At 48.4% G+C, this 11843-nt stretch overlaps 1 long non-coding RNA gene across 2 annotated transcripts; it reads right to left on the bottom strand.

Annotated features, from left to right (window-relative positions):
* Positions 1-800: 800 nt before the first annotated feature.
* On the bottom strand, positions 801-11408 carry LOC132663005 (uncharacterized). Of its 2 annotated transcripts, XR_013551683.2 has the most exons (4): positions 10658-11408; positions 6219-6333; positions 4106-4197; positions 801-2756 (listed from the first exon to the last, which is right to left on the bottom strand). It is a non-coding gene; the product is annotated as an uncharacterized LOC132663005 (long non-coding RNA). The 2 variants fall into 2 exon arrangements; XR_014135976.1 differs by lacking the exon at positions 6219-6333.
* Positions 11409-11843: the final 435 nt, after the last annotated feature.

The following is an 11843-nucleotide window of genomic DNA, read 5'->3' on the forward strand; positions in this document are numbered from 1 at the left end:
ACCCTGCAGCACATACTGAGATCACCTCGGGAGCCTTGAAATGCAGACAACTGCGTTCTCGTAACCACAAGCTCAGATTTAATTGGTCGGAGGGGGGCAGGGGGGAGGGCTGCGCCTGGGGTTGGGGAGCATGGGTTGAAAACTTCCCCAGGTGGTTCTTATGTGTGGCCAAGGTTGAACAGCACTGTGATTTATAGCACTTGACTTAGGACTTCCCCGGCAGCTCAGAGGAGCTGTACTCAGGGCACCTCTCACAGAGCATGACCTTGAACTCACAGCTCCATTGTACTTGCCACAGGTCGTGTTGAAAGAAGCACTATTCATGCTCCTACCTGGAGCAGCGGTGCTCAGTAGCTATACAACCCCTGCCCTGCTGCACCCCCCCTCCCAACCCTAATAACCCAGGCCTATTAGGAGGGACCACCTGCATCACAATACTTGGGAGAAGGATGCCTGTCTGAGCCCCACCCCGGATCCAAGGAGCCCCTCTGGGACCCCGCAATGTGAACAAGTTACTGGATGATTCTGATGCACGCCCGAGTGCTACAGCTCGGGGCTTCGAGCTCCCCAGGACTTGCAAAGCCAGGCAAGGAAGTTAACAACATAAAGCGTTTTCAGGGAACCACGGGAGGGGATTGGAAAACTACTTAGCCCTAGCCAATCCTTGTTCTTTGGGAATGTGGGCCCTATGTTGTCATTCTCCACCCCCCCCCCCGCCATTCTTTTTTAATAGACGTCCCAAATCTGGATTTTTCTGTGAAATCTAACAGTTTAAAGTTGACAAGTGATTCAATCACGTTTTAAAAGTTTTTATTTAATTTCCAGTCAGTGAACACGTAGCATTAGTTTCGGGTATACAATATTCAGCGTTTCTATACACTTCTATCCATCACCTAGTGCTCATCACAAGTGCCCTTCTTAATCCCCATCACCTGTTTCACCCATCCCCACACACACCCCCCCCCCCTCCCCTCTGGTAAGCATCAGTTCTCCATAGTTAAGAGTCTGTTTCCGGAGCACCTGGGTGGCTCCGTCGGTTGAGCGTCCGACTTTGGCTCAGGTCGTGATCTTGCTGTTCATGGGTTCGAGCCCCGTGTCAGGTTCTGTGCTGACAGCTCAGAGCCTGGAGCCTGCCTTGGATGCTGTGTCTCCCTCTCTCTCTGCACTCCCCCACCCCCACTCATGCTCTCTCTCTCTCTCTCTCTCTCTCTGTCAAAAATGAACGTTAAAAAAAACAAAAGAGTCTGTTTCCTAGTTTGTCTCTCCCCTTGCTCACTTGTTTTGTTTCTTAAATTTCACATATGGGTGAAATCATATGATATCTGTCTTTCTCTGACAAATACACTTAGCATAATACACTATAGCTCCAACCACGTCATTGCAAATGGCAAGATTCCAATTCCTTTTGATGACTCAGTAATATTCCATGGTGTATGTTTTTTTTTTTTTAATTTTTTTTAACGTTTATTTATTTTTGAGATAGAGACAGAGCCTGAACGGGGGAGGGTCAGAGAGAGGGAGACACAGAATCTGAAATAGGCTTCAGGCTGAGCTGTCAGCACAGAGCCCGACGCAGGGCTCGAACTCACGGACCGTGAGATCATGACCTGAGCCGAAGTCGGCTGCTTAACCGACTGAGCCACCCAGGCGCCCCTCCATGGTGTATGTTTTTTATCCATTCGTCAGTTGTGGACACCTGGGCTGCTTCTGTAACTTGGCTATTGTTTCTTTTTTTAATGTTTATTTATTTTAGAGAGAGAGAGAGAGAGAGAGACAGAGACAGAGCACAAGTGGAGGAGGGGCACAGAGAGAGAAAGAGAGAGGGAGACACAGACTCCGAAGCAGGCTCCAGGCTCTGAGCTGTCAGCACAGAGCCGGACGCGGGGCTCGAACTTGTGAACATATCATGACCTGGGCTGAAGTCAGACGCTCAACCGACTGAGCCCCCGGGCGCCCCTGTGATTTGCCTATTGTTGATAATGCTGGTATGAACATCGGGGTGCATATACCCCCTTGTAATCCAATCAATTTAAATATCCTTCTCGGGCCAAACAAAGCTCACCCGAGGACTGCATTTAGCCAGTTGACTGCAAGTTTGCTGTAAGTTTCCTACAAACACTGCACATGGATTAAGCCAGGGCGAGGCATGCTTGCCCTGTGCTGTCGTCCTCTCCCTGCTGCAAAAAGGCTGCAGGACTTGGGCCAGCATGAAGGGCCTAAGGGAAAGGTCCCCTGACACCTGTGTTGTATGTGCAGCGTTGTGGACATCGCTCCCTACGTTTGATGATGCTCTGTCTCTTCTGCGAACGCACCGGGAAAAGGCCTCTCTGGTCCTGGGACCTACGTGAGTCATGTTTCTCCTCTTGCAACTGGTTCATGGATCCCGAACGGCGTGGGATCTGGTTTTGGCTGCTGGAAAGCTCAGAGGACAACCTGTAGCCTGTCTCTGTACCACGTAGGACCTCAAGGCCTGTACTTTGGATCGCTGTTTCATTCCTGGGCTCTTCTGACCTTTTCAACTTCTGTTTTCCATTTGTCACTCGTCCCGTGACCACACCTTTAAAATTTTAGTCTCTCAAATACAGAAGTTCTGTTATGTGTTTTCTGGAACAAGGCATGCTATAAATAAATAAGCCCATACAAAGTAGCAAGTGCTCAAAAAAAGGTTTGTTGAGTAAGTGACTGCTTAAATGATTCATCTTGCAGAACCACCCAGAGCCTTGCACAGCAGGTGTTCAGGAAACGAGGGCAGGATGCTAGGGTGGAAAGCGGCAGTTTAGAGATGGAGAGACAACAGGTCTGTCATTTCCCAGCCACTAGGACCTTACACAAATTATTTAACCTCTCTTAGCCTTCATTTTCCCACCTGTAAAATGGGGATAATCTCAGCACTCACCTTATTCATCAGAGCTGTTGGAGGATTGAGTGGGATTATGTATGTAAAGTGCCTGGTACATAGCAGGCACTTGATAAATAGCGGCTGTGACTATTAATAAGAGCTCCCTCATATATGATGTCATTCTTTCATAGCCTAATTAATAAGGTGCAGCATGAGTGAGAATAGACTCTTGCTCTGCTCAAGCCCTCTAGAATCTGACAAAGAAGCCACATGTACACGCTGGGGAATAAAATGGAAATGAGTTCTGGGAAGGTCTCCAGTTCCTCAGCTCTCTGTCCCAAGTCTCTGCCTACCACGCCCAGGGCCCCCGTGGTTACAGCAGTGATGGCAGGTCGCTTCCTGTTGGGGGTGGGGGTGGGGGTGGGGGGGGTGGAGGGGGGGGTGGAGGGGGGGTGGGGGCGGCGGGCATCACTCTCCAGCGTGCTCAGGTGCTGAAGACCCTGTCCTGCCCCGTGCATAACTCAGCTCCCCAGCCCAAGTCCTGAACACCCCTTTTCTGGAAGCCTCTGGCAGTTTTCCCCAAGCTTTCCAGCTCCTTCCCTGGCCCTGAGCGGCCCCTTTCCTAGAGATCACTTAGGAGCAAATTCATCATGAAGGGTCATTTGCCCTCATTGCTTGATGGCCGCACCCCCACTGTAGGAAATTTGGGTCCTGTTGGTGTTCGGGGGAGCACTTCCCGAGGACTGAACGGAGCACAGGGAGGGCAGTCCTCTGGGGACGGAACATCAGATGGACAGTCAGGAACGTAGTCCTGTAGTATCGTGATGGGTTAGGTAAATTCATCACAGATCTTCGCCGCGGGAAGTGGCATTATGGGGAACGTAAGGTCTGCCTAAATGCCAAAAATTGATCCAGAGGGGGCATCGTTGTGGAGGGCAGAGGTTCCCAAAGTGTGGTCCTGGCACCAAAAGCATCAGCATCAACTGGGAATGTGTGATAAATGCAAATCACCCAACTCCACCCCAGAACTACTGAGTCACAAAACCTGGGTGTGGGCCCAGCACTCTGTGTTCTAATAAGCCCTCAGGGTGATTTGGATGCACGTGCCGTTTGTAGACCAGTGGAGTAGAGTCTGGGTTCCAGCTCCCAGCCTGAACTCCCTCATCTGTAAAGAAGGCCGGTGCTTCCACAGTAGGAGTCTGTCAGGGAAATGAGACTGATGTGGGAATCGGGCCTCACCCGGTGGGTGCCGAGCAATCCCCTCACCTGGTCAAGCATCAAGCCAACCTTGGAGTGTTGATTGCCACCCGCTGCTGCTCCTGGACGGGCGCCGTCAGTCACAGACCCTAAGACAAGGGCTTCAGCAGGGAGGAGAAAAGAAGACAAAGTTACCGGAAACCTGATTGGAAGGGTTGGTTGGGCCCCTAAATGCCAACCTTAGGATTTTTATTTGAAATGTTTGGTTTTTTTCTGCAACAGAAAAACAGGATCCTTGGGATTCCTGAGGCCCCTGGGGCCGCCTTGCCCCGGTCCTTCTAGACCACATTGCAGTCCCGGGCAAGTCCCTGGTGGGGCTGCTGGAAGGGCACCTGCTGGCACCCAGCGTCCCCCACTACACAGGTTAGCTCGCTCCCTCCGGTCAGGCCCTCCCTTCGCCCCCCTGGGCGGCGCTCCGGCAGGGGGTGGGTAAGGCAGGGCAGGAGGCCCCGGAGGCCTGGAGAGGCCCTGGCTGCCCCGGGAGGGCCTGGGGCGGTCCGGAACCGGCTCCTGGGAGAGCAGAACCGCGTGCTTGGAATGCAAGCGTCGCTCAACGCATTCCTTCTGGCTGCGGGTGCTGGGCGGCGCTGGGCCTGGCCCGAGCGGACTGAAGGGAGGAAGCCGACTCCTGCGATCGATCGGCCGGGCGCTGCGCGGGTCGCCCCTGCCCCGTCCTCCTGCAAGAAAGCACGTTTACCTGTGCTCCTGTGTTGTCTGTCCCCCCAGCCACCCCGGGCGCGGGGCTGTTGACCACTGATTCCCGGGACTAGCACGGTGCCAGGAACGTAGATGTTAGGAGGATTTGATGAGTCAACACACTTCATAGACAATGTATTGGGAGAAGGCTTTAGGAATTTTCCCCCTTAAACCCAGCCCACAGTCCCCCAGAGCGCTCAGTTCCCTCCCACCTCCCATTCCCAGGGGAAGCTTCCCTGTGTCAGGATCTCAGAGTGTGATCCCAGGGAATGGCCCCGGGGTTGGAGATTCAGCTCCACCCTTGATGACAGCTGGGCTCAGGGCCGCTAATAGGGCTTGTCCAAAGTCACGCAGCTAGCAAGGAGCTCTCCCCCTCCCTCCCCCACTCCATCGGGATCTGAAGCCAGGTTAAAGGACCCAGGTCCAGTGCTCTTTCTGTCTGAGCTCCACAAGGAGACAGGCCCTGCTGAAACTTTACCCTGGCATCCTGGGGGTTTTTCTCACTTGGATTCCAGAGTTGCTGAAACTCATAAAGGAATGGACTCCTTAAGAAAACAAAACAGGGGCGCCTGGGTGGCTCAGTCTGTTAAGCGTCTGACTTTGGCTCAGGTCATGATCTCACGGTGGGTGAGTTCGAGCCCTGCCTAGGGCTCTGTGCTGACAGCCTGGAGCCTGCTTTGGATTCTGTCTCTCTCTCTCTCTGTTCTTTCTCTGCCTGTTCTCTGTCTTTCAAAAAAAAGAAGGGGCGCCTGGGTGGCTCAGTCGGTTGAGCGTCCGACTTCAGCTCAGGTCACGATCTCGTGGTCCGTGAGTTCGAGCCCCGCGTCGGGCTCTGGGCTGATGGCTCAGAGCCTGGAGCCTGCTTCCGATTCTGTGTCTCCTTCTCTCTCTGCTCCTCCCCCGTTCATGCTCTGTCTCTCTCTCTATCTCAAAAATAAATAAACGTTAAAAAAAATTAAGAAAAGAAAAAGAAAAGAAAGAAAGAAAACAAAGCATAGCAACCTCCAGCAAGATTTTCAATAAAATCTTTTTTTTTGTTTTCAGCTTCATTGATGTATAGTCGACACATAGAATTGTGGGAGGTTTTTGAGCTCTCAAATTTAAGGGAGCCCGATGGCCTTAAACAGGGTCTGTGATTTTCCTGTTGTGTTTCTGCTCCAGCTAGAGGAACATGATCACGTGATTAACAAGCTCTTTGGTAACGCCCTGAAAGCCCTCCAGTTAAAATTAGGAACCTAATAGGGACGTCTGTTACCATTGTTATTCAACATTGATCTGCAAGTGTAAGCCACCCCAGTAAGATGTGAAGCAAGAAGGTGAGGGGGAGAAAAAGACACTATTACTGCTTAAGGACTCTGAAATTGGAGTTGATATCCACAATTTTATCTGATTCTTGTAGCACCTCAGCAAGGGGGGCAGTGCTTACTTGTATCTTGGTATTATTTTCGTAGTCTACGTGCAAGGGAATTAAACTTCGTAGATCATAAATCACTCGCTTATGTTTATCCACCCAATGGTCCTGTGGCTCCAGAGTGCTACTGCTGTTGGAAAGGAGGCAAAATGAAGCTGAGTTAAAGAGGATCTGTTTGTGCCCCTTGGAAACCAAGAGAATTCACTGAAAAAGCTACTAGGATTAATAAGAGATGCAGTGAAGCGACTGGATAGGAAAGGTGATCACAGTCCTGTATATCTGTACCATCTATGTACCAACAAAACCACTAGAAAATAGAATTTTTATTAAGAAGATCTCAGTCGTAAAATACCAATGACAAAACTGAACAAGAAATCTGAAATATCTACAAGAAGAAACGACAAATTCTTATTGAGAAACACACAAAGAAATAAAGGGAGGTTCTGTCATACGATGGTCTTGGATGGGAAGACTGGATATTGTACAGATGTCAGCTTCCCTCGGGTTACATCGCAAGTTTAATGAGAGTCCAACAAGAAATCTTTGAAATATTTAGTAACGTTTGTTGTATCTGGAAGAATAAAAAATCAAAATATGTTGAAAAATAAGTCATTAAAATTTCTTTTTAATGTTTATTTTAGAGAGAGAGAGAGAGGGAGGGAACAAGTGAGGGAGGGACAGAGAGAGAGAGGGAGACACAGAATCTGAAACAGGCTCCAGGCTCTGAGCTGTCAGCACAGAGCCCAAGGCGGGGCTTGAACTCACGAGCCTTGAGATCAAGACCTGAGTCGAAGTCGAATGCCTAACTGACTGAGCCACCCAGGCACCCCAAGAGTCATTTTTTAAGAAGAGTAATTCGATGTGTGAAGGAAAATAACAGCTGTCCTGGAACATTTTAGAACATACTAAAGCTATAAAAATCAAAACAGAGTGGAAAGGATGTAACAAATGGCAAAAAAAAAAAAAAAAAAAAAAAAAAAGATAAAAAAAACACAACCAGCTCACAAACAGTCCTTATCACCTAGAGGCTTCAGTATATGATAAAGATAGCAGCACAAATCACCAGGTAAAGAATGGATCCATAGGAAGGTTAGTACGATTGGCCAGCCATCCAGAAAAAAGTCAGAGCCTTGCCTCTCACTATATATAAAATAAATTTCTGATGGAGGAAAGAGTTTAAAAAAATGAGTCCATCCAAAGGGCTAGTATCCAAAATCTATAAAGAGCTCACCAAACTCCACACCCGAAAAACAAATAACCCAGTGAAGAAATGGGCAGAAAACATGAATAGACACTTCTCTAAAGAAGACATCCGGATGGCCAACAGGCACATGAAAAGATGCTCAACGTCGCTCCTTATCAGGGAAATACAAATCAAAACCACACTCAGATATCACCTCACGCCAGTCAGAGTGGCCAAAATGAACAAATCAGGAGACTATAGATGCTGGAGAGGATGTGGAGAAACGGGAACCCTCTTGCACTGTTGGTGGGAATGCAAATTGGTGCAGCCACTCTGGAAAACAGTGTGAAGGTTCCTCAGAAAATTAAAAATAGACCTACCCTATGACCCAGCAATAGCACTGCTAGGAATTGACCCAAGGGATACAGGAGTGCTGATGCATAGGGGCACTTGTACCCCAATGTTTATAGCAGCACTCTCAACAATAGCCAAATTATGGAAAGAGCCTAAATGTCCATCAACTGATGAATGGATAAAGAAATTGTGGTTTATATACACAATGGAGTACTACGTGGCAATGAGAAAGAACGAAATATGGCCCTTTGTAGCAACGTGGATGGAACTGGAGAGTGTGATGCTAAGTGAAATAAGCCATACAGAGAAAGACAGATACCATATGGTTTCACTCTTATGCGGATCCTGAGAAACTTAACAGAAACCCATGGGGGAGGGGAAAGAAAAAAAAAAGAGGTTAGAGTGGGAGAGAGCCAAAGCATAAGAGACTCTTAAAAACTGAGAACAAACTGAGGGTTGATGGGGGGGTGGGAGGGAGGGGAGGGTGGGTGATGGGTATTGAGGGGGGGACCTTTTGGGATGAGCACTGGATGTTGTATGGAAACCAATTTGACAATAAATTTCATATATTGAAAAAAAATAAAATAAAAAAATAAAAAAATGAGTCCATCAAAATTAAAAGAGAATCAAAATGACTCTTTTTCTACATTGGTTTTACATTTTACCCTTTTGTTTGGAAGTTGCAGAAATAGTCCAGAATCCTCAGGTACCCCATCACCTAGCTCTCCCCAGCGACAGCTTCTTATGTAACTATGGGACATTTTCAAAACCAGGAAATTGAAATTGGTACAATGCTATTAACAAACCACAGAACTTACTTGGATGAGGACATATTACACAATATGAAATACAATTCCATTTAATTTTTTTTAACGTTTATTTATTTTGAGAGAGATAGTGCGAGTGGGGGAGAGGGGCAGAGGGAGAAAAAAGACAGAGAGAGAGAGAGAGAGAGGGAGAATTTTTTTTTTTTTTTTTTTTTTTTCAACGTTTTTGATTTATTTTTGGGACAGAGAGAGACAGAGCATGAACGGGGGAGGGGCAGAGAGAGAGGGAGACACAGAATCGGAAACAGGCTCCAGGCTCTGAGCCATCAGCCCAGAGCCTGACGCGGGGCTCGAACTCACGGACTGCGAGATCGTGACCTGGCTGAAGTCGGACGCTTAACCGACTGCGCCACCCAGGCGCCCCAAGAGAGGGAGAATTTTAAGGAGGCTCCAAGCTCAGCTTGGAGGGCTCAATCCCACGACCCTGGGATCATGACCTGAGCTGAAATCAAGAGTCAGATGCTCAACCGACTGAGCCACCCAGTTGCTCCTAGATTTTTTTCTTTTTAATATTTTTTAAAGTTTATTCTTTTATTTTGAGAGAGAGAGCCAGTGGCGTAGGGGCAGAGAGAAAGGGGAGGGACAACCCTAAGCAATCTCTGCAGTGTCAGCGCGGAGCCCGATGTGGGGCTCGAACCCATGAGCCGTGAGGTCATGACCTGAGCTGAAATCAAGAGTTGGGCACTTCACTGACTGAGCCGCCCAAGTGCCCCTATATTTTTTTTAATGGTATAGAAAACTGTCAATAGGAAATAGGAAATGCAAGGTAAAGAATGATGCACACATATCCCAATATTGATGATTGTGTGTGTGTCTGGCTCATCCATATCTGTACCTATACCCCATATCTATGTCTGGAAGGAAATATACCACCATGTTAACAGTGGTCATCTCTGAGTAGTCGGATGCTTTTCTGTATTTCCCCTTCCCTTTTAAAAGTAATGAGCCGCTGTCACTTTTATAGTATTATTTTTCAATGGCTTTATTGAAGTATCATTTATTCGCCATAAAATATACCCTACCTTTATATTATTTTTAAATTACTATATAATCTGTCCACTTAAAAACAAATGTGTACTTAGAAAATAGAACGTGATTTAAAACTAAAAACGAGTCTAGACGTATCAGTTAGGATTCCACCAAAGAAACAAAAATAATACACCAGTATGTATGTGTGTGTATATATATATATGTATATATATATAATGTATATATATGTGTATATATATATATATATATACACCACCGACTTGTACACTTTAACGGGGTGAATTGTATGGCATGTGAATTATATCTCAATGAAGCCATTACCAAAAAAATTCCTGGCTCTGCCCCTCACAATAGCTGAAAGAGGGACATCCCCTGCCTCTGCCTCAGTTTCCTTCTCTTCAATGGCGATAGTGACAGCGGGGACCTCATGAGCTTGTTGTGTATCAATGGGGAGAATTAACTGTTTCACACAGTGCTGGATACACCTGGAGCCCTTGGTAAATACTAACAACATGGAACATTCTCTAGGGCTGGGCACCAGCATCGGGCACCGTGCTAGGCAGGTTCCTGCATGAGGTCAGCACTCTTCCAAGTGCTAATGTGTGCAGACTGGGCAGGGGAGGAGACGAGGCCCAGAGCAGGCCAACCCAGAGCTCTCTAAGGGATGGGGCAGGGACTGGAAGCCAGGTATTCCTGATGCTGGAGTCTGGGTTCTGAGCCATCAGGCACTCTGGTTTTCATGTAGCTTTGCCTTTATGTTTGCATGGATTTTTTTTTACCACTCGGACCCACTTTATTCTAGAAGATGTTACCTGCACAGCCTGAAGCTAAGTTTCAGCCACCCCCACCTCCTTCCAAATTGCTTCTGGCCTTTTCCCTTGCTTAGGATACTTTCCAAGGTATAAAATGCCCCCAGAGAAAGGCTGCATGAGACCTGGCAGGCGGCCCGCGTTGGGTCCCCAGGGTCAGGCCTCTGGGAGGAAAGGCTCAGACTCTGCTCAGCCCCCTCCTCGCTTGTAGAGACCTCCTGGCCTGGGCCTCGACATGGAAAACGCGCATGGAAACTTTACTTGCCGTGGGATGTTGAGAGGCTTGCTTACCAGCCCTGAGAGGCTCCAAACGTGGAGCCCGGTCCCCGGAGACCCCCGCTGGCAGGGAAATGGTGGCCTGGGGCTGGCCCACACCCAGTAAGCTTGAGAGCCAGCGGCGCTGAGGCTGCTAAAAATAAAAGTCAAGTCTCGCAGGGACGTGGGCCGGGCCGGAAGCGGGACTCGCCCCAGGGGGAGGGGCGTGGGAGAGGAGGGTCTTGATCTGACCCCCACCTAAAGGGTGGGTGGGGGGCTGATTCTTCTCCCCAGCACCAGCCCCCCGCCCCATCCCAACTATAGCACAGGGGGTGGGGCCTGGTCTGCCCAGCCCAGCTAGAGGCAGTGAGAAAAGTCCACCTCGAGAGCGCTGACCCATGGGAATGCAGTGCGAGCTGCGTGTGTAATTCTGAATTTTCCAATATCGACACTTAAAGAAAGAAGTGGGGGAAATTAATTGTCATCATATAGTTAATCTAATATATTGAAATGCGGGTCATTTCAACGTGTCGTCAATATAAAAATTGTCATGAAATAAATTCTCCTCTTTGCAGTGAGTCTTCGAAATGCGTGTATTTTACATTTATTTTTGAGACACAGAGAGAGACAGAGCATGAACGGGGGAGGGTCAGAGAGGGAGACTCAGAATCCCAAGCAGGCTCCAGGCTCTGAGCTGTCAGCGCAGAGCCCGACGCAGGGCTCGAACCCACAGACGGTGAGATCACGACCTGAGCTGAAGTCGGACGCTCAACCGACTGAGCCACCCAGGCGCCCCAAAGTGCGTGTATTAGACGTACAGCTCATCTCAATTTGGAGTGACCACATTTCAAGTGCGGCCTTAGTTCCGAGTTGCCGCGGTAACACATTATCACAATCTCAGTGGCTCAAAACAGCATAAATGTATCATCTTAGGATTCTGAATGCCGCAAATCTTGAAATGAGTCTTATGGGGGCTTTTAAAATCAAGGTGTTGGGGCGCCTGGGTGGCTCAGTCGGTTAAGCGTCTGACTTCGGCTCAGGTCATGATCTCACAGTTCGTGGGTTCAAGCCCCGCGTCAGGCTCTGTGCTGACAGCTCAGAGCCTGGAGCCTGTTTTATATTCTGTGTCTCCCTCTTTCTCTGACCCTCCCCTGTTCATGCTGTGTGTCTCAAAAATAAATAAATGTTAAAAAAAATTAAAAAAATAATAAAATCAAGGTGT

The sequence above is a fragment of the Panthera onca genome, chromosome D4, assembly GCF_046562875.1.
Source record: "Panthera onca isolate mPanOnc1 chromosome D4, mPanOnc1 haplotype 2, whole genome shotgun sequence".
Classification (NCBI taxonomy): domain Eukaryota; kingdom Metazoa; phylum Chordata; class Mammalia; order Carnivora; family Felidae; genus Panthera; species Panthera onca.